Here is a 23,969-nt window from a genome sequence, read left to right as displayed (position 1 = left end):
GTTTCAGTTAGTTGCTAGACTTTAAATGATTGAAACACAAATTTAAGTTAGACATACATTTGAGTGACAGGTGCTCTCAAGTGCTTAAAACGTCTGCTTATGCAGTCAAGACGTGTCCTCGTCCTCTGTGTGACAGTGTACAGCAAAGGCCTGAAAACCCGTCAGGAAGCGTGACAAAGAGACATGAAAGAACCATACACATATCCGAATGGTATTTTTTTTGTTTTAAATGTCATTAGGTTCATTTTGCAAGTTATGCATCTACTAGGATTTACAGTTTAAGTAATAGTACCACTGAGATGCCATTAGTATTACCTGGTTACTACTCACAAGAAACCTTAGCAGGGCCATTTGCAGTCCACACAATCCTGACCACGCAAGACGTTTGGAACCTATATTGCCAAGCCCTGATATGACAGCACACTTGATATTTCAATTGAATTGGCTCGTATTAAGTTGCCTTTGTGCTACCATTGCATTTTTGTACATAACCATTGTGGTGCTATTAAAAAAGTAATTCTCAATGTAATTTGAAATGCCTAAGTTTCAACACATTAATAGGTGTTTTTTTTTTTTTTGAAGAAAAAAAAAAACAATCACAAAGACAATACCATATGCAACACCCATCATGTGGTTAAATAGTTATTTTAAATTGTGTTAGCTGGTTATCTGCTTATGTGTATTGACCCCTGGGAAATTACAGAATCACTTCCCTATCATTGGAGTTCTTTAGATTACTACCCAAAGCACATCCTCAGTCAGTTAAAGCTGCTGTTGATTATCAGGAGCCTTTGTCCTGTAGATCCTCATCTGATTCGTCTAGAGTTAAATGCCAGCTTTAACAGTAGACACATCCCAAAACTCAACACTGCTGCTCACTGTTCATATGATTTGTCTTAAAGGTCCCTGTGACAGGACGATGTTACCTATGTGGGTCGTCACGGAATAATAATAAGGCAGACGCAGCAGTGGGCAGCTGCACAGGCACGCAGATTTAATAAAAAAACACACATGCTGCCAGGGTACCGGCAATGGCAGCCCTAGTGTCAGATTTAATAAGGAAAACAAAACAACAAAGGGCTAAAAATAAAAGTTTGCCACACACGGCGAGCACTAGCCTCACTGAAAGAGACATCTCGCTCCTGGAACCTACCCTGCGAAGCCTCTCTATACTGGCTGTTGGGATAAACTCTCATAAACTAACCTAGCCAAGTCCCTGCATCCTCCCAATGGCGTCATTTTTTTTCCTACCCCTATTCCTAAAGAGACATGCCCCCAATGATGCTGGCGGCATGACGGGGGTGTGGTGTCAAATGAGAAACTGCTGTGATTGGATACAAACTGAGAGGCTACACTTATGTGGTTGGGCACAGAGTTTTGAAGCAGGGGGGGAGAGGAATTTAAGACGCCATTTAACAAGACAGATAATATCTAATTACTGTATACAAATACTACTTCATTTTTACCTCATAATCTAATAAATTGGGTTGTATCAGTCGTGTAATGCGTGGTCTTGGTCTCTCCTGTGATTGGTCACGTCTGGCTGCCTGTGAAACACTACAATATAATAGAGCTATAGACTATTATAAAAGAAAATAAATAATAAAATGTCACCATAACAATCCAACATAGTAGATTCTGAGGTAAAAATGAATGCTCTTTGTATTTTTTGACATTTTCCTTGTCTTGTTAATGTCTGCCTTCTCCAGTGTTGCCAGCTCCTCCTATGTAAAAGTCTCCATATTGGGCAAATACTATATTAACAAAGTACACACACTAAATTGTCATTGTGCACTAGGGCTGCTACTTTTAAATAAAAAATGGATTAAATTCATCATGCATGCATCAAGATAAATACTGGATAATCGATTCAATAATTACATTTTTGAACACACATAGTTAATAACATTATTTAAGTTTATCAACGAAACAGCACCAGACGCCCTGCCTTGCTATTTACAGTATTTCTGCCAAAGAAAAGCAGAGGGCGTGTTTTTCTTTTCCTGCTTAAATGTTTCTAGCATCTGATTTTCTGGTCCCATCCTGACTACCCTTGAATCCGTTTTGAAAATGCTTTGTAAGTACACGCCCTCTGTGTATTCAATGTGGGGATCTAGTGCATCTGCTGCCAAATTGACAGTTCTTACAGCCTATAGGAACAGCAGAGGGTTTGGAAGAAAAAAAAGAAAATTGTAATATTGGAGGGGGGGGGGGGGGGGGGGGCTTTAAATTTAAATCTAGTTTTGTTTTTAATTGATTTTAATAGAAAGTCGCTAGAATGCCATCGGATTTTATTCAGAGTAGCTAAATTAGCTACATGTTGTAGTCGCATTTATTAAATCTCCACCATGTTTTCAAAGTCACCAAATCTAGTGACAAGTTTGTTAAATTGGCAACACCTTACTCTTTCTGATTCAAAACTCTCTGCCCAATCACAGAAGCTATAGCCTCTCAGTTTGTATCCAATCACAGCAGTCTCTCAGTTAAAACCACACCCTCGTCACTCCCCCAGCTTCACTGGGGGCGTGCCTATTCAGGAATATGGGTAGGAAAAAAAAATGACACCTCCCGACAACTCCAGCCTCTTTCGACGGCCTCGGCTGGACAATGCCTTCATGAGCCCCGTCTTGGAGTGGAAGGGTTTCATGCAGTAGTTTTCTCCTCTTTGGTATACACAAAGCAAGCTTTCACTCAGCGCTCGTCTGCGCAGCCATGGCGTTGCAGTAGCCAGGAATACTGGTGCTGCTGCATTCATAAGCAGGCCTAGACTCCCTGGGCATGCTCCCCCCCAAGCCAATCAGGCCCTCCCCATCAGCTCAGCTTTGTCAATCCTTCTTGTTTACTAACCCCTCCCCCCTCTCCCCCCCATGAGGTGGTAATATGTGTCCAAAATACATCATGACTAAAACTAATTTGTAATTTTTTTGTACAGTACAACTCAAGAAGGAAAAAATAGACTTACTCTTTCTTCTAAAAATACTTCTAAAGGCTAAATTTCTTAAAGAGTCAGTAGCAAGGTTCCAAAAAAATATAATGTTTCCTTTGACTCGCTCTTCCTTTTCCTGCGGTGATTTAGAGGACATATCTCAGACCCCAGTGCACTAGAGCAGACATTTTCAAAAGAGACTTTAAAGTTATAAGTGGAAAAAAAGTTGTCAGGGTGTTAGCAATGAAAAGAAAAATTACACACTGTCAGTGATTATTTAAAATCGATTTAAAAAAAGAAACAGCGATAGAGAATTGAACAAAAACACTCACCTGATAGGATTTTAAAATTATAAGAAATTACATTTGCCTAAAATGTGGATATCCATTTAAAGCATAATAGAGCTCCTGAGAGTTTTGTTATATTTACAGTAGCAGTATTGGAATCTAACCAAGATTCCTGATTGATCTTGAATAAATAAAAATAAATAAGAAATAGAGTAAAAGAAAGTGTGTTGCATGGGGGGGGGGGGGGGGGGGGGGTTTATAACATTGTGGGCCCAATTTAGCAAATATGTGCGCAGCCGTTACTGCTATGGCAAAAATGTAGAACCAGAGTTTTATAGCTAATCTTTGAACCGTGTGCACCGTCTCTGCCTTTATTATAAATGCTTTCCTGTAAAAAATATACTGATGGTATGCATATGCATCCTAACGAAGTCCGCATTTTTTTATTGGTCGGCATGCGTACCTGTGAACCCGTCTAAAAAGCTTTGTATGACCTGCCTGGCACTTACAACATCTACAACCTCCAACACTGGTGCTTCACGTTCAGCATCTGCTTCCCTCAAGCCCTGTAATCTTTCCCTGGAAGTTCAACATCCATTGAGGAGAGTAGCCACCACTTCAGTCGATTGCAGTTGTTTGCATCACAGATCACACACTACTTGCACATTGACAGAATAGGTCCCCTTACCATAGAAGTGCCTATTCTGTGTTAGTGCATGTACTTTAGTGTTACAAACAAACAGTGTGTTCTCCGCATGTCTCCTTCCAGGTCAGCCTGAAGCAATTGGCAGATGCCAGTGATTGTCTGTAGAAGTGAAATTGCTGCATACATATTTCTTTTATTTCTCTTTTTTTCTCTCTCTTTTCTTTGCCTGCTTCCCTGGTAGTTTCACCAGTATTACAGTCGACCATGTAATTTGCGCCCAGTTTAGACCTGGTTTTCACATGTCTGCTGAAACGTAAACTGTAACACTGTTGATTGTTTGCTAAATCATTACATTTGTATTTAAATAAAGACACTCACCAAGTTCAGCCCATGTCAAGCGCTAATGCTAACTTCCCAAATGTGCACAAAAACATGTGTTGCTGAATCACATGGGTGTGGGTAAAATCTGTTTGCCCACAAGTGCGCCTGATTCTGGTGCACTAACTGTCCACAAAAAAAAGTGTTTTGCGATTGCCTTTAGGGGTTTGTGAATGTTGCAAAATAGGGCCAGTTGTGTCAGTTTTACAAGGCTGTGGTTTTTTAGCTCACAAGGAGCCAAAATATTGCCCGAGCCCTTTATCAGACAGATGTCGTCAGGAAACTGAAACAACCAACAGTAGAGAAGACTGTTTTTGTGTGTATGTGAGAGAGAGAGAGAGAGAGAGAGAGAGAGAGAGAGAGAGAGAGAGAGAGAGAGAGAGAGAGAGAGAGAGAGCGAGCTGCACAACCAAATGGTTCTTCAGTACTCTAGGATAGAAATCTAAGCAATCTGGACTGGATTAGTTTTATAAACTGGATTTGATGGATTTCTTGTTAGAAGATGTTCCCCTACATTTAAAAGATATGTATTAATGGTCAATGTTATACAAGGACAAGGTAAGTCTGCACCTATATTTCTGTGCTATTCTGTGCTTCACAATGAATTTAGATTTTGAAACAAAAAATGTAAAATGTTTTGTTTGGCTTTATGCTGTGTGTTACAATCTATAAATAGGGTTTCCAAAAACTGTCAAATAAAGCTGCCAGAAACAACCAAAATAATTGATCACAATTATTGAATGGTGACTTTGTTGTGTTATTTTGCTGTATTTAAAAAAAAAAAAAAACTTCTAACCAAGCACGATAGCATTTCAAATCAAAGTTTGTAAAGGAGAGGACTGAAAGAGAAGTAACATTGATAATTGAAGCTACTGTATGTCAGCAGATTTGATTGCTTTTTCTACATGTTGTACCCATAGTGGTGATCAATAATGTCCGCTAGTAAAAAACACACACTAAGGAAGCATCATTTCCAAGTTTCTTGAAAAGCATAGCTTGGTCACTTTGATTTCTTCTGAATATGTATAATTTGTTACTAAAACACATTTTAAGAGTAGTTAGGTACTGATGCAATTAGACCAATACAACGTTGGAGTACTTCAACGAGTTGATTGGGATAGCTCTTTTTTTACTCTGTGTCTTCATTTTTAAACCTGTTGACCCTTTACTGGTGACACTTTACAATGCTGTAAGAGTGTGTATTACTTAAATGCAATTCAAATCAAATTGTGATCACTTCAAACAACTCAGGAGTGTCTAACATTTAGGTTGCCCAAAGACTGTGAATCCAAAATAAATTGCTTCTATGCTTACATCTGTTTGTGTAATGTATGAAAAATAAATGTAGTCATACATTTCAACAAACGTTTTAACAACAACAACAACAAAAAAATCTTCATCCATGTTAAAAATTTTCTTGTTCTTGTTCTTTAATTAACTCTTATCTGTTGATGGGGAACATTTTTTTTTCTTTTTTTTTACAGAAACTAGAACCAAACAACAAAGTAATATAATTCAAGTAAGTTGTTTGTTTCTCTTTTCACTTAATTAAATACATGTTTGAAAATATGCCCCTGTGTATCATATGATTGAGTGTTTAAAGTTGCAGATGTGTTAACTTCCCTCCAGCATCTTTTTTAGAGTTCACTGTATGAAATTGGTCTCAGCCGAGCTTCAACATCACCCTAAGATCATATATCTTGTGGTCTCAGGCCTTGTCAAGCAGATTTGTGATGCCTTGAATGTGAAAAAAATGCCTAAAATTATAATCTGCATTACAAATTAGATATGATTTGTTGGTATTGGGTCATTTTTCATTGTACTACTAATTTTAAATAAGTAATTGGAAAGACTTATTGAGATTAATCATTTTTGTCATCTATCATAGGCAAAAATAATTTAATTAATGGTTATAAGTTAAACACAACGGGCCTGTTTATTTGTTCTAAATGAGACAACATCTGTTAATGTATCAAAGCTATAAATACATGTCACAGGACGTTCATTTTAACCTTATTACATTCTCCCTGCTATTTTTATAACAGTAACCTCTTTTGTTCCTTTCAAAAAAAGAAAAGGCTGCATATTTTGTGCTGTTGAAAAAAGTAAACCAGGCCCTTTGTAAATACTATGATTTACAACATGTACTTGGCAGTAGTGGACTATATTCACAAAGCATGTACCCCAGTTTTGTTTGCAGCTTGGGAACATATATATATTTTATACAAATATAAAATGTAACACTTTGTTTTGTGAAAATGTCTCACAGTTTCTAATAGTTTTCCCTCAAAGTGTTATAGTTGTAATTTGTCTGCTCAGACAGCCATAATAGTGTTGTATGGGGTTTTTTAAACATTTTTTTAGAAAGCGTTAAGATAACATATATCTGATGTAACAGCATGCACAATTACATGGATTTTGTACAGTTTTCAGGTTTATTCAGAAGGGGGTTCTACAGTCAACGTCCCGCGCAGGGTGATTAATGGTTTATGCCTAGATTAGAGAGACCAAAATGACTACATTGAAAAAGAAAAAAAAAAGTTTATGTAGGGTAAGAAGACATTTACATTTGTCATCTTCTGGTTTTTCAGAAAAAAAAAATGGAGGGGGTAAGTTTGTAGTGATCTCATAAGCCTCTGAACCTTCATACATTCCTACAGATTTCTGTAACCCACGCACCATCAAAGTTGTAAAGTTGTAGCTCATTTATAGTCATCCATACTATTAAACACCCAAAGGTGCTCAATTTAGGAATACTAAAAGAAACTAAAATTCAAAGAAATGACAAGTCATATATATATGTTGTTCATTGTCATGTTCGTCTGTCGACTCGCAGGCGACTTATAGCGACCTTATGACAGACTCCGCGCCACCTTTCTCAATTCCTCGTGGCTTATAGGATTTTTTGGAGACTCATGTTCAGGGCTTCCTTTCAGTCATCTCATTTTGGGCCTTCCGTGCCCTCTTTTCCCATCGGCCATGCCTGTCATGACAACTTTTTCTAGTTGATTGTCCCTTATAATATGCCCGAGGTAGACCAGTTTCTGCCTTATGATTGTTCCATCCAGAGGTATCGGATTTCCCAATGTGATATGAGAATGCATACAGATCTCAAGGCCCTGGGGTGAAATGAGAGAATGAGGCTTGCAGAACACGCGCAAATAAACCATGATAGGATAAACACCATTGTTTCAATAAAGTTTCCTAGATTTTGATTTTCTTTTTCATTTCAAATGCATCATTTCTAACAGTATTGCAACAAAGCATAGACACAGCATCATGGTAAAGCCCAGTAAACACTATAAACATGAAAAAGACAAAGGCAACTGCAAATGTATTTGAAAAAAATGTATATAAAATCTCAAGGACAAATTTACTCCCTATTAGGATAAGAAATAGATTCGGCAAATAACACTCAATATGTTCCCCATGTCACTTCTGACGAAAATGTAACATCAATTTGAAAATACAGTAACAAGTTTGTTCATTGGTCTTGTTGTTTTCTTTTAATTGATTAACCTGTATATACGGACATTTTGATTTGTCACATAGAAATGCTGGAATTGTAGACTACTCCAAATCATTAATCAAAATAAAACCTTTTCATAATCAAATACAAATTAGTTTTACATTTCCTGAACAATGAGTTCTATGCATCCATCATTTTGAACTGATGATTGTATTTAGCCTTTAATTACCATAATTATATTTAGATTAATCTTGTGGATTAACTGAAATATTGAATCGATTCACCTTTTAATAGATTGAAACCACTATTAACATTTATGATTAAATGTACTTCTGCAATACACACTCCTAACCAAGGAAACAACTGAACTATTATCCATATTTGTGTAGCTACAGTATATATTTTGTATCTCATCTAAAAAAAAAAAAAACATGTTAACAGCCATGACAGCTCTAAACACTGTATGCTGGTGCAATGAGGCAGGAACACCCAACCTTTAAACAGTCAGTGCTGTCTGATAGATGTCTACAGAGCCCTCCATGGAACCCTTACGGCTCTGGGGGATTTATATCAAATCTTTTTTGTATTTATAAGCTTGAATGCGTTTTGGTTTTGGGACTTGTATTGCTCTGCAATGTGGCCTTTAAACAGTGACACTATTAGCTACAGTAGTCTATCTTTTCCTACAGAACAGCAGACATACTATAGTTTCACCACTGGGAGTGGCCAGTTGATAACTACAGTGCTGTGAAAAAGTATTTTCCCCCTGCCTGATTTTCTGCACTTTTGTACAGTTTTCACAATGAATTTGGTCAGATCTTTTTGTGGGTTATAATGGTATATAGAGGGAGTCTGAGAAAAAATGACACCAAAGTTTGGTGCTGCTTTCATTTGTTTGGTGTGCAAGGTAATCAAACATGCAATCTTCAGGTGTAAAAAAGTTATTGCCCCCCCCCCTCCCCCCATCAGTTAACTCAACCCAATTAAAGGGATAATTAGGGTCAGCTGTTTGAATACTTTGATTAACAATCAGGCCTGATTTGGGCCAGCAAAGTTGTCAGCACACAGGTTCTAGAGGCACATAATGCCACGATCAAAAGAAATTCCTGAAGACCTCCGGAAAAAGGTTGTTGATGCCTAAAGATTAATGAGAAATAATAATAAAGGCAGTTAGAATAATATAACTGCACAATGAGGCATTTTCTGATTTGCTACATTACATTTTCAGTAACATAACTCTTCGCAGAAAACTTGACTCACTTTTGGTCAGTCATATCTAAACTAGCTGTTTATTACATTCTGTCTAAACTGTATTTAATTTACTAAAGCAGACTTGAAAAACATAGGGACAATTTCCATGGAAAAAGTAAAAATAAGTCTCACCTTTTTCTCACTTTGTTTTGGTAGTACTTTTGGGTTGTGCGTGTTTCCATGTAGTTTTCTTTTAGCCAGAGAAATTCTCGTTCCAAATTCAAATAACCTAATTAATATTAAAATATTGGAGGATATATTTAAATGTTTGTGTTTCAGTTCCAGTTTAGCCTTGCGCGATGTACAGCTTTCTTAAACTGGTTTCCAGTTATAACACTGAAAGTGCAGCCTGCCTTATTTGGCCACCAAAGGAATATAATAAGAAAAGCACGAAATAAAACAGACATAGAATTACACAGTGCGACACTTAAAATAAAAACAGGGTCAAGGGATTATTCTTTCTGGAATAGTAGTACGACATTCATACCATGCTACCTCTATTTTCATTGTAAACAATGCCATTGTTTGGTCATTTTAAGCATTAAAAAACTTATTTTTTATTTTTTATTTTTTTACGGTTTTGAATCTCATATAAAGTAATATAAGAATATTAATGATTTATAGTATAAGCAATTTATAGTAGTTAGGGGCTAGTTCAGGACTGTCCAACAGATGTCTCTTGAGCCATGTATGGTTCATTGAGCTCCAAAAGATGGCTCATTTGCTCTAGATTTAAAGTATCCAATTGCAGGCAGTAATAGGCTTGACAAATCATGATCTTTGGTAGAAGATACAAAATGCAACAATAACATGTTTACCGAAAATAAAATGTTTGCTACTGTATAGTACGGCCAGCTTTTTAGTTTTAATAAACTAAGCTAATTTAAGGTTACACTCTGAAATGTTTTTAAATTTTTTTTAGTCATATTTTAAAAACCCAATGGCCGTTGTGGTATGACTGTTTTAGTCAATCAAAAAAAAAAAAAGGCTTAAACTTTGCTTGAATGTTAACTTTGTCTTCTGTTTTACTAAAGTGGGTCACCCTTTTTAAATATCCCAATAAACTGAAGTGCCAGGATATAAATCTAACATGATATTCTATGATAAGTACAGAGGCCTTATATTGATTTTAATATTCTTCTGTCCCCTGTAGGCCTTGAAATACATGTAGTAATCTGGGTCATCTTCCCTTCAACTTATTGTAGCTAAAATATCTTATATGGCTTGCTTTCCTGACTAGAGATGCTGAATCTGTAACTTCGACTTGCATTTAAAGGACAATAGAATATATATTTTTTTATATGACAGGGGCAATTTAGAGGCATTGCATTAACAATGAGATGTACTAAAAAACAGACAGTACTTACAAAGCTCAAGCTGCATCTATGCTGTTTATGCTGGATGTTAAACCAGATACAACTGATGCTGAAACAAAGCTTAATTAAGTTTGTGAAGGAGCTTTGTGCACACAGCTGATTTCACACTGGATCACAGCAAGAAGCCTGGAACATATAAACAATCAAAACTATAATATTGATGCTTACAGTAGCAACTAATCCAAATTCACTCTAATGTTGTGCTTTGTTGCTGTATTTTTTTCCAAGACACCAAGTGCAGAATAGATCTAAATTATGTGCCTTAGATAAGGCAGGATAAATGCTGGAATTAAAACACAATGAAGCCAAATGGCGTCTTATTAAAACAAAAATTCGCGAGGTGTGTCATTTTAATGTAATATAAAACTTTGTAAAAGCATCTTAGAATCTGCATTCGATAACGCAGGTCCTTTTTAAAGACAGCTGTTATGGAATCCGACATTATTTGTAAGTCATGTCTGTCTAAAACCAGCGTAAACCTGATTGTGCAGTCTGGCATCAAGTTCCATGATTTTAATTTTGTACGTTTTTGTCAAATATATTGCGTATACACAAATGTCCAATGGGTATGGTATATCTGCACTTTGCATAATGGATAGTACAATTAAAATTAATAAAATCTAGGAAATTCAAGGTACACCTGGACAGTATTTCTACTGTATGAACTGCAATAGAGTTTTTCACATAGTTTGTCATTTATACCTTTTTTCAAGGTGCTGTATTAGATTATATAGTAGCTAACTCTTTATCAGAACAAAGTATAATCCGGCACACTTATCTGGTCACATGCGATTCTGGGTTAGACAGGTTTTTCAATTGAATGCTACAAATTCTGTAATAAGTTTTAAAAATGCTCTGTTGTTGAACGACAGTTTATAAGGTTTGATTGAAAAATAGTTCATACAAACATGTTAAGGTGAGATATTAATTGTTATTGTTTATAGATATCTTTATTTATTTTATTTAAATATTGGAACATTCCAAATGTAGGCCATATTTTTACATTCAGCCATTGTCTGAGTGCAGCAAAAAAAAAGAAAAAGAAAATGTGATTCATTTTTTTCCCCCTTTATTTTATTTTTTTACCCCACAAAGCATAATATAGGAAAACAAACGTTCTACTTAAACTGTACTTTTTTTACTTTTTCTGTTGCCTATAATGCATTTATACCTGGGTCAACAACACAAGCATAATGTATCATATAATAGATTTGTTTTAATTTTTTTTTTTTTTTTGCAGTATAAACTGTAATGTATAAAGGTTATTTCTTTGCAAACACACACATTTAAAAAAAATTAAAACCACATATCACAACACCCTCCCTTCCATTCTAAAGAAAAATGGATTTGCTATGAATCTTTTTTTTGTTCCTGAGACTACCTATAATTTGTATTAAATGTAAAAAGCAGTCTACTCTATAGCACACCCACATCAGCAAAAATGACTTGCAGCTGCTAGTATACTTCTAGATGCTTCTAATTATATAAACATGTGTGCGAGAGCCTTCAATTAATACATTAGACAATACATGTTTCTTCCCTTTTGTTTCTATGATCCTAATGTGGGTGTTCGTTCAACCCCTTATTTTCCGGTAGAAGTTGGTCTGATTCGTGGAAATGGTAGCTTCAGTTTCCTCCCAAAAGGTAAAACATATCTGCATTATATCTATCCTGCAGCACATTTTTTAAATTTCACTATGAATAAATTAATAACATTTAATCACAATAAGGTTTATTTTAAGGGTTAGTCAAAACTGAACATGTATTCTATGTCCCTGTTACATCCAAAAATGTATTTGCCTAGATCCCATCCTTTAATTTAAACCTTAAAGTAAGTAATTATGATATTGAAAAATTGAGATTCAGTCCTTCTATGCAAGGATTGAAATATTAATCTCTAGACAACAGATGCTCTTCAAAGTGTGGATGCTCTTGTGTTTAGTAAAACACAAATCGTTGCTCGATTGTGAAATAGATTTTCTACCAATGACATTAGGTTAGTTAGTTTTTTTTATTTATTGCACAATTTTCCAGAAAAAAAAAACAATGTTATTCTTCTTGAAGATAACTTAGATCTGTGTTTACAAAATCAGCCACTTACTGCCACTTATAGATCATTAGGTTGTTGTATATTTCAGACATGGTAAATAATTCTGAATTTATTTTCAGAATAGCATCAGTATAATGCTTTGAACATTAACCACTACTGGGTAAAGCCATATGGAAAAAAAATATATATACAATAAATATATTTAAAAAAATGTATTTTTAAAACATATAGTGAAATATTAAAACATTGCTGCAAAAATATATTGAAATACATTGTAAAAATATATAGCTGTATAGATAATATTACATTACATTGACATATTTATATCATAAGATATAGCATGAAATATAAAGGAACATATGCTTCCATATACTTTGAAATATATTGGGAATATATACTGAGCATCAAAAGAAACTTATCACTTATATTTGAGCATCAAAAGAAATGTATCACTTATATTTGGACAAAAGTGACAAACTATGTTTTAGAGCAGGTTATTGTGCTGAATTGACATCATGAAGATGCTGCAAAATGATCTGTCGAGCTTGGGGAGGGTGTTGAGACTTGTGGTCTTCCAGTTCGTGGCCTGTCATTGACAGCGTATGTCTAATTATACCGTCTCGCCAGGTTTTAAATTACTGGCTATGAGCACCCAAGAGGGAGAGCCACAGCACGCTGCCCTAGTCCAGCCTCCAACATACCAATTGCACGAAGACGCTGCTCTCTTGACAGACATGGCATTTGTTTTTTTTTCTGTGATTTTCTTTATTGCTTTTATTCAAGATTGCAATTCAATAGCTGAAATCACTCCATATCCGGTGTCCAATCAACTGTCTCACTAATCAGGTGATTAAGTGCATGTGCTTCAGTCATAGTCACTCAAGCATGTCATGGTCAAGGATGAATTATCGACTGATTAAAAAGAAACCAAAAACATTGTCCATCATTTATATACTTTATTTTTTTCGAAAATAAATGTGTTATAATAGCGATAAGTAAATTTTGGTGCTCGGTATATGGTTTAAATATATAAAATGTCCATAAAACAAAATATAAGGGAACATATTTCAAAGCATGTTTCCATATATTTTATACATTTTGATTTAAATTATAATGTTTTCTAACCTAGCGTAACATTACTGCTTACACATCCATTCTACCCAGAATTGATGACAGATTCAAAGATTCACCTGTTTTAGACAAATCGGGTTTCACTCAAGTCTGCCAGTGTAGGATTCCCTGGCACTCAATTAGTCGCATTCTCTCATTAATTGGAAACTCTGTCATTGTGTTCAATCTTATTGCAGCCTTTTTTTAAATCTATTTACTTCATACTATTTTTTTCTAGTACTACACACTCTCTTTGATTTTTTTAGTTGTAGTCTCCATGCCTATCAGGAAGGTGTCCAGGTCAAAATAGATCAAATCGCATGATGGTCTTGTGATGTGGGCTCCACTGGTGGCTAAACTGAGCCATATTTCTTCAGAATGGACAGGCATTGAAATACATGCTTGTTGTTTTTTGAGAAAAACAGCAGATTCTTATAAATATGTGATTCTTATCTGATTCCAGCAACCACAAAATTCTGCAGGAAGAATCTTCAGCGACTCATAAGCACCATCGGGGGGTAGAAAAGTGTGTGTGGGGAGGAGAAAAAAGGTTTTATTTATTCACTGATCTGTTTATTTATATACACATGTATTTATTCATGTATGTATTTATTTGTTTGTAGGAAACAGTGTCTGGTACACATTAACAATGTATTTTTTAAATAACAAAGGATTTTATAGTGTTGCGTAATGTTTTTGTTATTAACAAAATATTGCACAAACACTTCAATTACTGTTATGGTGGAAAAAGATTCAAACAGAGGAGAAGCGGTTATTGCTAATGTTAACGTTTTAAAAGGTTATTGCTTCCTTTTGCTGCTATTTCTTAGTCCCAACATGTAAAGAAACACATTACTGGTATCATAAACCGTCTGGCTGGGCTGTATCAGCAGCAACCTTCCCTTCTAAAGCAACAGTCTCTTTGCTGGATGTTCTATTAAATACCAACCTGGTTAAAATACGTTAAACAAAGATTTAAAACATTTGAAAACACTGGATTTCTTTTACTTTAACTTTCCTGAGTGGGTTACCTCCCTTGAAAAGATGACAAGTTCAACAGCGGCAGCTCAGTAGAGAAATGAGCTGCTTATAGGACCAATCTATGACAATAACATTGGATAATTAATCTATTCAACTTACTGGCAGCGATTATTTCTGCTGTATAATTTCAAGATAATTAACCATTGCTGTATGAGATGAATTATATACAAAATAAAAATTACAGCAAACTTTCCTTACTTGTTTTCAAACATAATTGCTGGCTGCTTTGGTGGCAGTGCCTACACTGTTAAACATTTTTTTAAAAAAGTGGTACTTTCTAACAACAAATTTCAGACACAATGTATAACATTGCAGTCAAGGTTAGTTATATTAATAAAATTAGCTTGTAGCCATTTAATTATGAAAGCAATAGTACAGAATGCTGCAGGTTTTAAAGACATTCTGTCCTTCACTTCTCATCTGGTTCCTTTTAGCTGATTGGTCCCAGGATTTTCTCTCCAATTTCAAATGGCCAGTATGTTTCATAACAATTCCCCAAAATAGTTTGGTACGACTGAAGGTCAGTAGGCATCCTCTGATCTACCCAAAGCAAGCTTGCTAATCCCCCTGTCTTGGTCATTTGTATACAGTAGATAAGCAAGAACAGATGTCCCTGCACCTATCTGAGTACATGTCCTCAAACTTATTACCCTTACAAGTTCTCCCTGCTTTCTGTGTTTTAACCAATTAGGTACCCTCATGAACAACTTCCTGTACTGCCTTGGAAGTCACACAGCTTTAATCTTTAGCATGACAAATAATAAATAATGACTCTGGTTTTCTATAAAAAGAATGCACTTCTAGTCTATGCCTTTGTTGTGCTACCGCTTGACAAAGGTAATGTTTGACATCAACATTATAATGATAAAAACAATACCTGTTATACATGTAAAGAAGTTTCAAAGTATTACTTAATCATACTTTTTTGGAGACTCTATGACATTGGCTAACTGTTTGTTATGATGCTTAAGCAGCTATGGAACCAACTGGTAACTTTGCTTTTTAAATGGCTATTATAGGATTCATCTAGCTAGATGTTTTTCAATCTCACCTTTTTGTACAGTATATAAGACAACTTTTAAAAGGTTGTTTCCAGAATACTTACACTCAGTACCTACAGATTTTCAGGAAAAAATGAAAATATTATTATGAAAATGCACTTTTCTTTCAAACAAATATCACGGCAACTAAACACTATGTTCTATACAAGCATCTTTTTGCGCTGTGCACATCTTCTTTTCTTAAAAGTGTGTGTGTGTGGTGGGGGGGGGGGGGCATGACCCTCATTGCCCCCACAGCTTGTCTCCCTTTGGACCAACGAAATTCCTTTTGAGATTTCTTGTACTGTAACTTTGAAACTTTGTAGCTTAAAGCCAGACAATAACCAAGGTATATAACACTTCAAATGATACATGCTGTTTGTTCAGCATCATCTTGTCTATAATTGAATTCTCAACAAAACATTGTAATACCATATAGTAAATGTATGGGTATCAAGCCCATCATGCCCCTTTGTCTCATAACTCTAAAATGAGATATTGTAAGCCAATTGTTTCTAGACAACGTATAATTATAATGGTCATACTGTGGAGTCATGTTATCAGTTTATATGATTATTGTTCAGTCAAACTTAATCTATACGAAATAATGTTCACAAACTACTGACACACTCATCTACCACACCTGTAAACCCACTGTAATCACTGTTTGTTCCTCTTGGCATTTCTTTGGTCTTGGATGACAGTCCATTACTGTGTTTTATTTGACACCGAGCAGGCTTACATTATCCCAGTGAGATAGACAGGAGTTGAAGAGCATTTTCCATTCTGTTTCAGTAATTGAATTATATATTGACAATAGCCATAAATAAATATTAGTTTTGTTGCTATTCCATTGGTACACAAAAAGGTGTGAGAGGTTGTGAAGACACACAACTTCTGGCTTCTTTATATTATGTCATGGTCAACCAGATTGCAGTCTTCTTTCAGTGCGCCATGATCTCACTAATGGTTTTGAAGACGTTGGCTATGTGGTGGCCAAGAGTGTTTCTCCAGGTGTGGTGTCTATTTCCAGAAATCATTAAGCTATCTTGAGATAAGCATACACTGATGTGGCTACCATCCCGACGGAGAGAAATGTAACCTCTCCTTGCCAACCCATTATTCCCCGCACCAGCACAAACACACGTGCCTCATACACTGGTATGCTGCCACAATATGTTTTAGACAAACATTAACCATATATTCAGTTTGAATTAGGATTCAAAATATATTTAAACATTTAGAATTAAGTCATATGTTTTATTGGACCTATTATTTATTTATTTATTTATTTATTTATTTCAATATAGGGGTAAATAATGTTTAATATCACATTACACATTATATACAATTTCAACATCATTTTCTGAATGATAAATTACTTAATGTTCAGTGATTTAAATAAAGCTTTTAATATACTGCAAGTTCAATGTTTGTAAATGTACAAGTTTAATACGAGTTAAGACAACCCTTAGAGAAAAGCTCATGTTAATTTTAGTAAGCTGAACCAGCTCCATGTTGGACAGTTCTGGTATAGTGCACATATTCATAGACATCCAGTCTACGGATTTGCAGATCAGTTTTTATTTTAATCTTCCTGCAATCAGTTTTAGGGTGCAATGTGTAAACGAAATGTGTTTGAAGCCAAGAGCCACAGCAGGGGTTCTGGTTTACCAAATGGTCCTCTTGTTTCGGATGAAGATTTTCCCCACTTCTTGTCAGAGTTGTCCTAGGAATAAAGTTTCAAAGGGTATATTCTTATATAAGCAAATATAAATTGTACTTTTTACATTACACAGGCCAGGTCCCAGACACATTCATATGGTTGACATTAAAGGAGAAAATAGAGTACAATTGTTTGCCTGTAAGTTTAGAATTTATTTATTTATTTGTTTATTTATAGTTATTTCCAGGGCCAGTGATTAACAAAATTGCCCAAATATCTTTTTCTTCTTTCTTGAAATTAATGTAAAAAAATATCCAAATCCTTAACCCACTTTAATGGTTAAAAAAAAAAAAAAAAAAAAAATACCCAGATTAAACATACATCCATTATCTGTACCTGCTTAAGTGAGCCATAGCAGACACAGGGGGCATGGTGGGCCTACACCATGGACAGGACGCCAGTCCATCACATGGTAACTAAGGGGCAATTTAGAGATGTCAATCCACCTAGCCAGCGTGTCTTTGGACTGTGGAATGAAAAAGGAGTATCCGAAGGAAACCCACGTGAACACAGGGAGAACATGCAAACTCCACACAGAGAGACCCTTGGGGTAGGAATCAAACCCAGGACCCTGGAGCTGTGAGGCAGCAGCGTTAACCACCCCACCACCCCCAGATGAAACAGCTGTGTCTAATTTGCAGTTTTACATTATTCCAGTATTACACTACAGTGGCTTGCAAAGTATTGACCCCCCTTGGCATTTTTCCTATTTTGTTGCCTTACAACCTGGAATTAAAATGGATTTTTATTTGGATTTCATGTAATGGACATACACAAAATAGTCCAAATTGGTGAAGTGAAATGAAAAAAATAACTTGTTTAAAAGAATTCTGAAAAAATAAATAACCGAAAAGTGGTGCGTGCATATGTATTCACCCCCTTTGCTATTAAGCCTCTGAATAAGATCTGGTGCAACCAATTACCTTCAGAAGTAACATAATTAGTTAAATAAAGTCCACCTGTGTGCAATCTAAGTGTCACATGATCTGTCACATGATCTCAGTATATATACACCTGTTCTGAAAGGCCCCAGAGTCTGCAACACCACTAAGCAAGGGGCACCACCAAGCAAGGGCACCATGAAGACCAAGGAGCTCTCCAAACAGGTCAGGGACAAAGTTGTGGAGAAGTACAGATCAGGGTTGGGTTATAAAAAAATATCCGAAACTTTGAACATCCCATGGAGCACCATTAAAGCCATTATTAAAAAATGGAAAGAATTTGGCACCACAACAAACCTGGCAAGAGAGGGCAGTCCACCAAAACTCACGGACCAGGCAAGGAGGGCATTAATCAGAGAGGCAACAAAGAGACCAAAGATAACCCTGAAGGAGCTGCAAAGCTCCACAGCGGAGATTGGAGTATCTGTCCATAGGACCACTTTAAGCCGTACACTCCACAGAGCTGGGCTTTACGGAAGAGTGGCCAGAAAAAAGCTATTGCTTAAAGAAAAAAATAAGCAAACACGTTTGGTGTTCGCCAAAAGGCATGTGGGAGACTCCCCAAACATATAGAAGAAGGTACTCTGGTCAGATGAGACTAAAATTGAGCTTTTTGGCCATCAAGGAAGACGCTATGTCTGGCGCAAACCCAACACCTCTCATCACCCCGAGAACACCATCCCCACAGTGAAGCATGGTGGTGGCAGCATCATGCTGTGGGGATGTTTTTCATCGGCAGGGACTGGGAAACTGGTCAGAATTGAACGAATGATGGATGGCGTTAAATACAGGGAAATTCTTGAGGGAAACCTGTTTCAGTCTTCCAGAGATTTGAGACTGGGAAGGAGGTTCACCTTCCAGCAGGACAATGACCCTAAGCATACTGCTAAAGCAACACTCGAGTGGTTTAAGGGGAAACATTTAAATGTCTTGGAATGACCTAGTCAAAGCCCAGACCTCAATCCAATTGAGAATCTGTGGTATGACTTAAAGATTGCTGTACACCAGCGGAACCCATCCAAATTGAAGGAGCTGGAGCAGTTTTGCTTTGAAGAATGGGCAAAAATCCCAGTGGCTAGATGTGCCAAGCTTATAGATACATACCCCAAGAGACTTGCAGCTGTAATTGCTGCAAAAGGTGGCTCTAGAAAGTATTGACTTTGGGGGGGGTGAATAGTTATGCACGCTCAAGTTTGCTGTTTTTTTGTCTTATTTCTTGTTTGTTTCACAATAACAAATATTTTGCATCTTCAAAGTGGTAGGCATGTTGTGTAAATCAAATGATACAAACCCCCCAAAAATCAATTTTAATTCCAGGTTGTAAGGCAACAAAATAGGAAAAATGCCAAGGGGGGTCAATACTTTTGCAAGCCACTGTATATCAAGCTTAATTACCACTCACAGATGATGCACATCCCCAGTAACTGGTTGGGGGGGCATGTTTACAAAGATATAACTTATTTAAATAATGTTTTGACAGACCAAATAAATATTTGTTATGAATAAAATGAATTTTAATATTCACAAAACTGCTGTAGATACAGTATGCCAACATTCGTCTAGAACAGCTTCATGAATATTAAAATGTATTTAATTCATAAAAAGAGAAGGGTAGAAAACCATTATTCAAATAAGTCATGAATTAGCTATGTGAATGCTGACCTACTTTACTACTGGTACTTTTTGTTTGTTTGTTTGCTTTTTGGCAGGAGATAAGTATTTTACTTACAGATAAGTTTTATATTTGTGTTTTACTTTCATAGGGGTGAGTAGTGAGCATTACTTATGAACTGTGGAGAGGGGATCAAAACAAATATAAATATATAAGCTTTTCAAGGTGAGCTGATGGATTGTTTCAGTAGTTGGGAGAGTTTTAGTTGATTGAAGTTGAAGCAGCAAAATCATAAATATCAGTTTGAATGCCAATGAATGAATGATTTCATATACAATTTAATAACTCATACAGTATCATACTTAATAAAATATCATATCAAAACTCATATGCTCCTTACAGTAATGGACATCTTTAAATATTGAGATCATGAAAGAATAATAATAACAAATTATAGGTGCTGTGGTGACCTTCATTTGCAAACCCGCTTAAACAAATGAGTCACCTGGTTTATACGCACTGAAGGGTGACCCTGGAGGCCACTGGTGCCACAGCTAGTTCATTACAGGAGCTGAAAATGCACACAAAAAACATTGGCAATTGTGCTGATGAGGCAGGGTTTCGCTGCCTTTGGTCTTCTAAATATTGAATCAGAAGCATCACTGGGCACTAATACCCCTTCTACTTGTGTTTTATCCAAGTATGTTTGTTTTTTTTGCATAACATTAGATCCTCTTATATAATTATGATGAAAAAGTACTGTTTCAGTATTTAATTACACCGTGTAACACATTTTTTTTTTTTCTTTTTGGTTCCTGGGTAGTAAGTGTTATTTTCAAATTGCGTATGCCTCAAAAGTATATAAAATGGCTATTATTCCTCACAAACTTTGCTTTTGTGACCAGGACAGTGATATTTTGAAATTTACCTATTTTCTAGAACATTCCAGATAGATTCAGTGCTGAGTAAACTTGGAGTAACTTCTAGATCTTTCTAGAACTTTCCAGTAATATAAATAGTAGTATAAATACAGGGGCCTTAAGCCCACCAGTTCAGTTTAGTTCCAGCTGCCTAAGTGGATACATATCTGCATTTTTCTGAGATGGTATCAAGAGGCTGCAATGGTGGCATTCCTGATGGGTCTCCAAGGTGGTTTTACCAAGTTTCCCTGCTATCTTTGCCTTTGGGACAGCAGGGACACCAAGGCGCACTACCACAGGCAGTACTGGCCACAGCGGACCGCGTTCTCTGTGGGGAGGAACAACGTCAAGTGGGAGCCACTGGTGGACCCCCGGAAGGTGCTGATGCCACCACTGCACATCAAATTGGGCCTTATGAAACGATTTGTCAGAGCTCTAGATAAGGAGTCGGCACCCTTCAAGTACCTTCAAGACTTCTTCCCTAAGCTGTCTGAGGCAAAGGTCAAAGCCGGTGTCTTTGTCGGACCACAGATAAAGAAGATCCTGGAGTGCAATGAATTCCCCAAGAAGCTCACTAGTAAGGAGAAAGCGGCTTGGAACAGCTTTGTCGCAGTGGTTCGGGGCTTCCTGGGCAATCACAAGGCCGAAAACTATGTGGAGCTGGTTGAGACTCTGGTGAAGAACTACGGCACAATGGGCTGTAGGATGTCCCTCAAAGTCCATATCCTTGATGCTCATCTTGATAAATTCAAGGAGAACATGGGAGCGTACTCGGAGGAGCAAGGCGAGCGCTTCCACCAGGATATACTGGACTTTGAACGCCGCTACCAAGGACAGTATAACGAGAACATGATGGGAGACTACATTTGGGGGCTGATTCGTGAAAGTGATTTACAGTATAATCGTAAATCTCGAAAAACTACTCACTTCTAAATCTTTTGTAGTCATTTTTGTATTACTTTAGTATAAATACATGTTAATTTGGATTCATATGTTGTTTTTTTCTGACTTTATGTGAACGAAAAGACACAAATTCGCCCGTTTTCTCATTGGAAATAGTGTACATTTCAAAATATCACTGTCCTGGTCACAAAAGCAAAGTTTGTGGGGAATAATAGCCATTTTCTATACTTTTGAGGCATAAGCAATTAAGAAATAACACTTACTACCCAGGAACAAAAATTATGTTACATAGTGTTATTTCTCATGTGCTTTCTACTAAATAATGACATCAAATTATCATCATGTATATATATATATATATATATATATAAAAGAAGGTTGTTGATGTCACTTACTGGTGATGGTGATAAAAAAAAAATTTGCTTACAAAGAATTACTGAAGCATGATAAGATCCTGTTGAGATGGATTGTGGTAAAATGTTGCTTTCTAACTCAAGTTGATGTTACCTACACCAAAGCGGAAAGTATTCATATTATTTACATTTTTAGGTTGTATTGTATCTGGCCAGGCGGCAGAACACCAAACTCATTGCACTATATAATCTGAGCCTGATTCAAACCAAGTGCTTGGTGTACCATTTCAGAATTCAATACTTCATGCAAGTGGAAAACCTTATTCTTCCTCTTCTCTGGAAAATTACATATTTCAATATACAGGACATGGTTATTAACAATATCTTAAACTGCAAAACCAGCTTTGGAAACCTAGATTCTGTGAATTGGCTGGTCAAAAATTCATTCAATAACTTGTACCTTTAAATTATGACAAGTTATTCAACATTTGTTGATGAACTAATGTGCCTTTTCTTTCTTTCTGTTTGTAAGGATGGGTTGCACTGGCAGTAGTCAGCAGAAGGAGAAAGACAATCCTCTGGATGGAGCAAACGGGTTGCCAGATACTACATACCCCCTCCGTGGTCCTCTAGCTGTAAGTTAAAAGAATAGATAAAGAGTGACCTGACCAGTCCTTATCTAGAAATAAAGCATGATTGAAAACAACTTGTTGTTTAGATAGATATGAGACTTTTCTAGGAGCAACCACAGACAAACAAGCAAACAAAAAAAAAAGTTCTATTTATTTACAGATATATCCTTGAATATTGTCACACATATACTTGACGCTTTCAAAATAATTGAAAAATAAAAATGTGCATTATTACCAGTAAATATTTTAAGTACTTTATCATTTTCTTTCAAAGTTTTAAAGATCCTGTTTGAATGCTATCCTGTATATCTAAACTGTAAAAAACTGCACAGACATCGATTTCCAATGAGTACAAATAGTTATCCATAAAAGAGATTTTAGTCAACCTCTAAATCTTCTTCTTCTTTATAATAATAATAATAATAATAATAATAATAATAATAATAATAATAATAATAATAATATTACTACTACTACTACAGACCAGGGTCAGCAAACCAGCTTTAAGGCCTTTGTTGCCATTGGGAACTATAACAAGTGTCAAGTGCTTAAAGGAAGTTGCTACTGCAATCTGAGGCACCATCATCCTGGCTAAACTGTCCATTGTCCCTGTAAGGAGAGGACACTGGGGTAACAAGATTGGCAAACCCCAACCATACCTTGCATGGTGACTGGTCGCTGCGGTTCAGTTCTGGTGCGTTTCATCCCTGCTCCCCATGGTACTGGTATTGCATCTGCCACCATACTAAAGACACTGCTCATGATGGCTTCTATTGATGATTGCTACACTTCAGCCAGGGGCTGCACAGCCACGCTGAGCAACATTGCCAAGGCCACCTTTGATGCCATCTCCTAGACCTACAGCTACTTGACCCCTGATCTCTGGAACTTTGCCAAGGCCACCTTTGATTTCAACCCTTGTGTGCATTACGTCCTTATATGATCTTGTACTGTATTTTACAGCTTCCAGTTGATCAGAGCATACAGCCTCCAGAACATGGTAAATTTTGCACCTTACATGTCAATATATTAATACATGGCTGATGTTATGCTATACCAATGTGTCTCTCTACTTGCTAAGAATTACATTTTAATAATGCTTTTCTTATAAAAATTTTAAAAGTACCAAATAACAAGAAACTATGATAACTGTGTGTGATTATTTAATGCGAGCACTGCATAAAATGCCTAAACCATTAGTTGCCTATAGCAGCATCATAAAATGTTGTGTCTCATATACACCTAGCAGCCACCCATTATGAGATAAATGACATTGGTGTAGCCTTAATTAGTATAGTCTTTGGAGGT

At 36.3% G+C, this 23,969-nt stretch overlaps 1 long non-coding RNA gene across 1 annotated transcript; it reads left to right on the top strand.

Moving 5' to 3' along the window:
- Nucleotides 1-5,720: 5,720 nt before the first annotated feature.
- LOC121315322 lies at nucleotides 5,721-23,661 on the top strand. Its single transcript, XR_005950242.1, has 3 exons — nucleotides 5,721-5,756; nucleotides 22,562-22,664; nucleotides 23,625-23,661. It is a non-coding gene; the product is annotated as an uncharacterized LOC121315322 (long non-coding RNA).
- The last annotated feature ends 308 nt before the right edge of the window (nucleotides 23,662-23,969 follow it).

Source organism: Polyodon spathula, chromosome 5 (assembly GCF_017654505.1).
Source record: "Polyodon spathula isolate WHYD16114869_AA chromosome 5, ASM1765450v1, whole genome shotgun sequence".
Taxonomy (NCBI): domain Eukaryota; kingdom Metazoa; phylum Chordata; class Actinopteri; order Acipenseriformes; family Polyodontidae; genus Polyodon; species Polyodon spathula.
The sequence above is the reverse complement of the archived record's forward strand: the minus strand, read 5'-3'. Positions and strand labels throughout refer to the sequence as shown.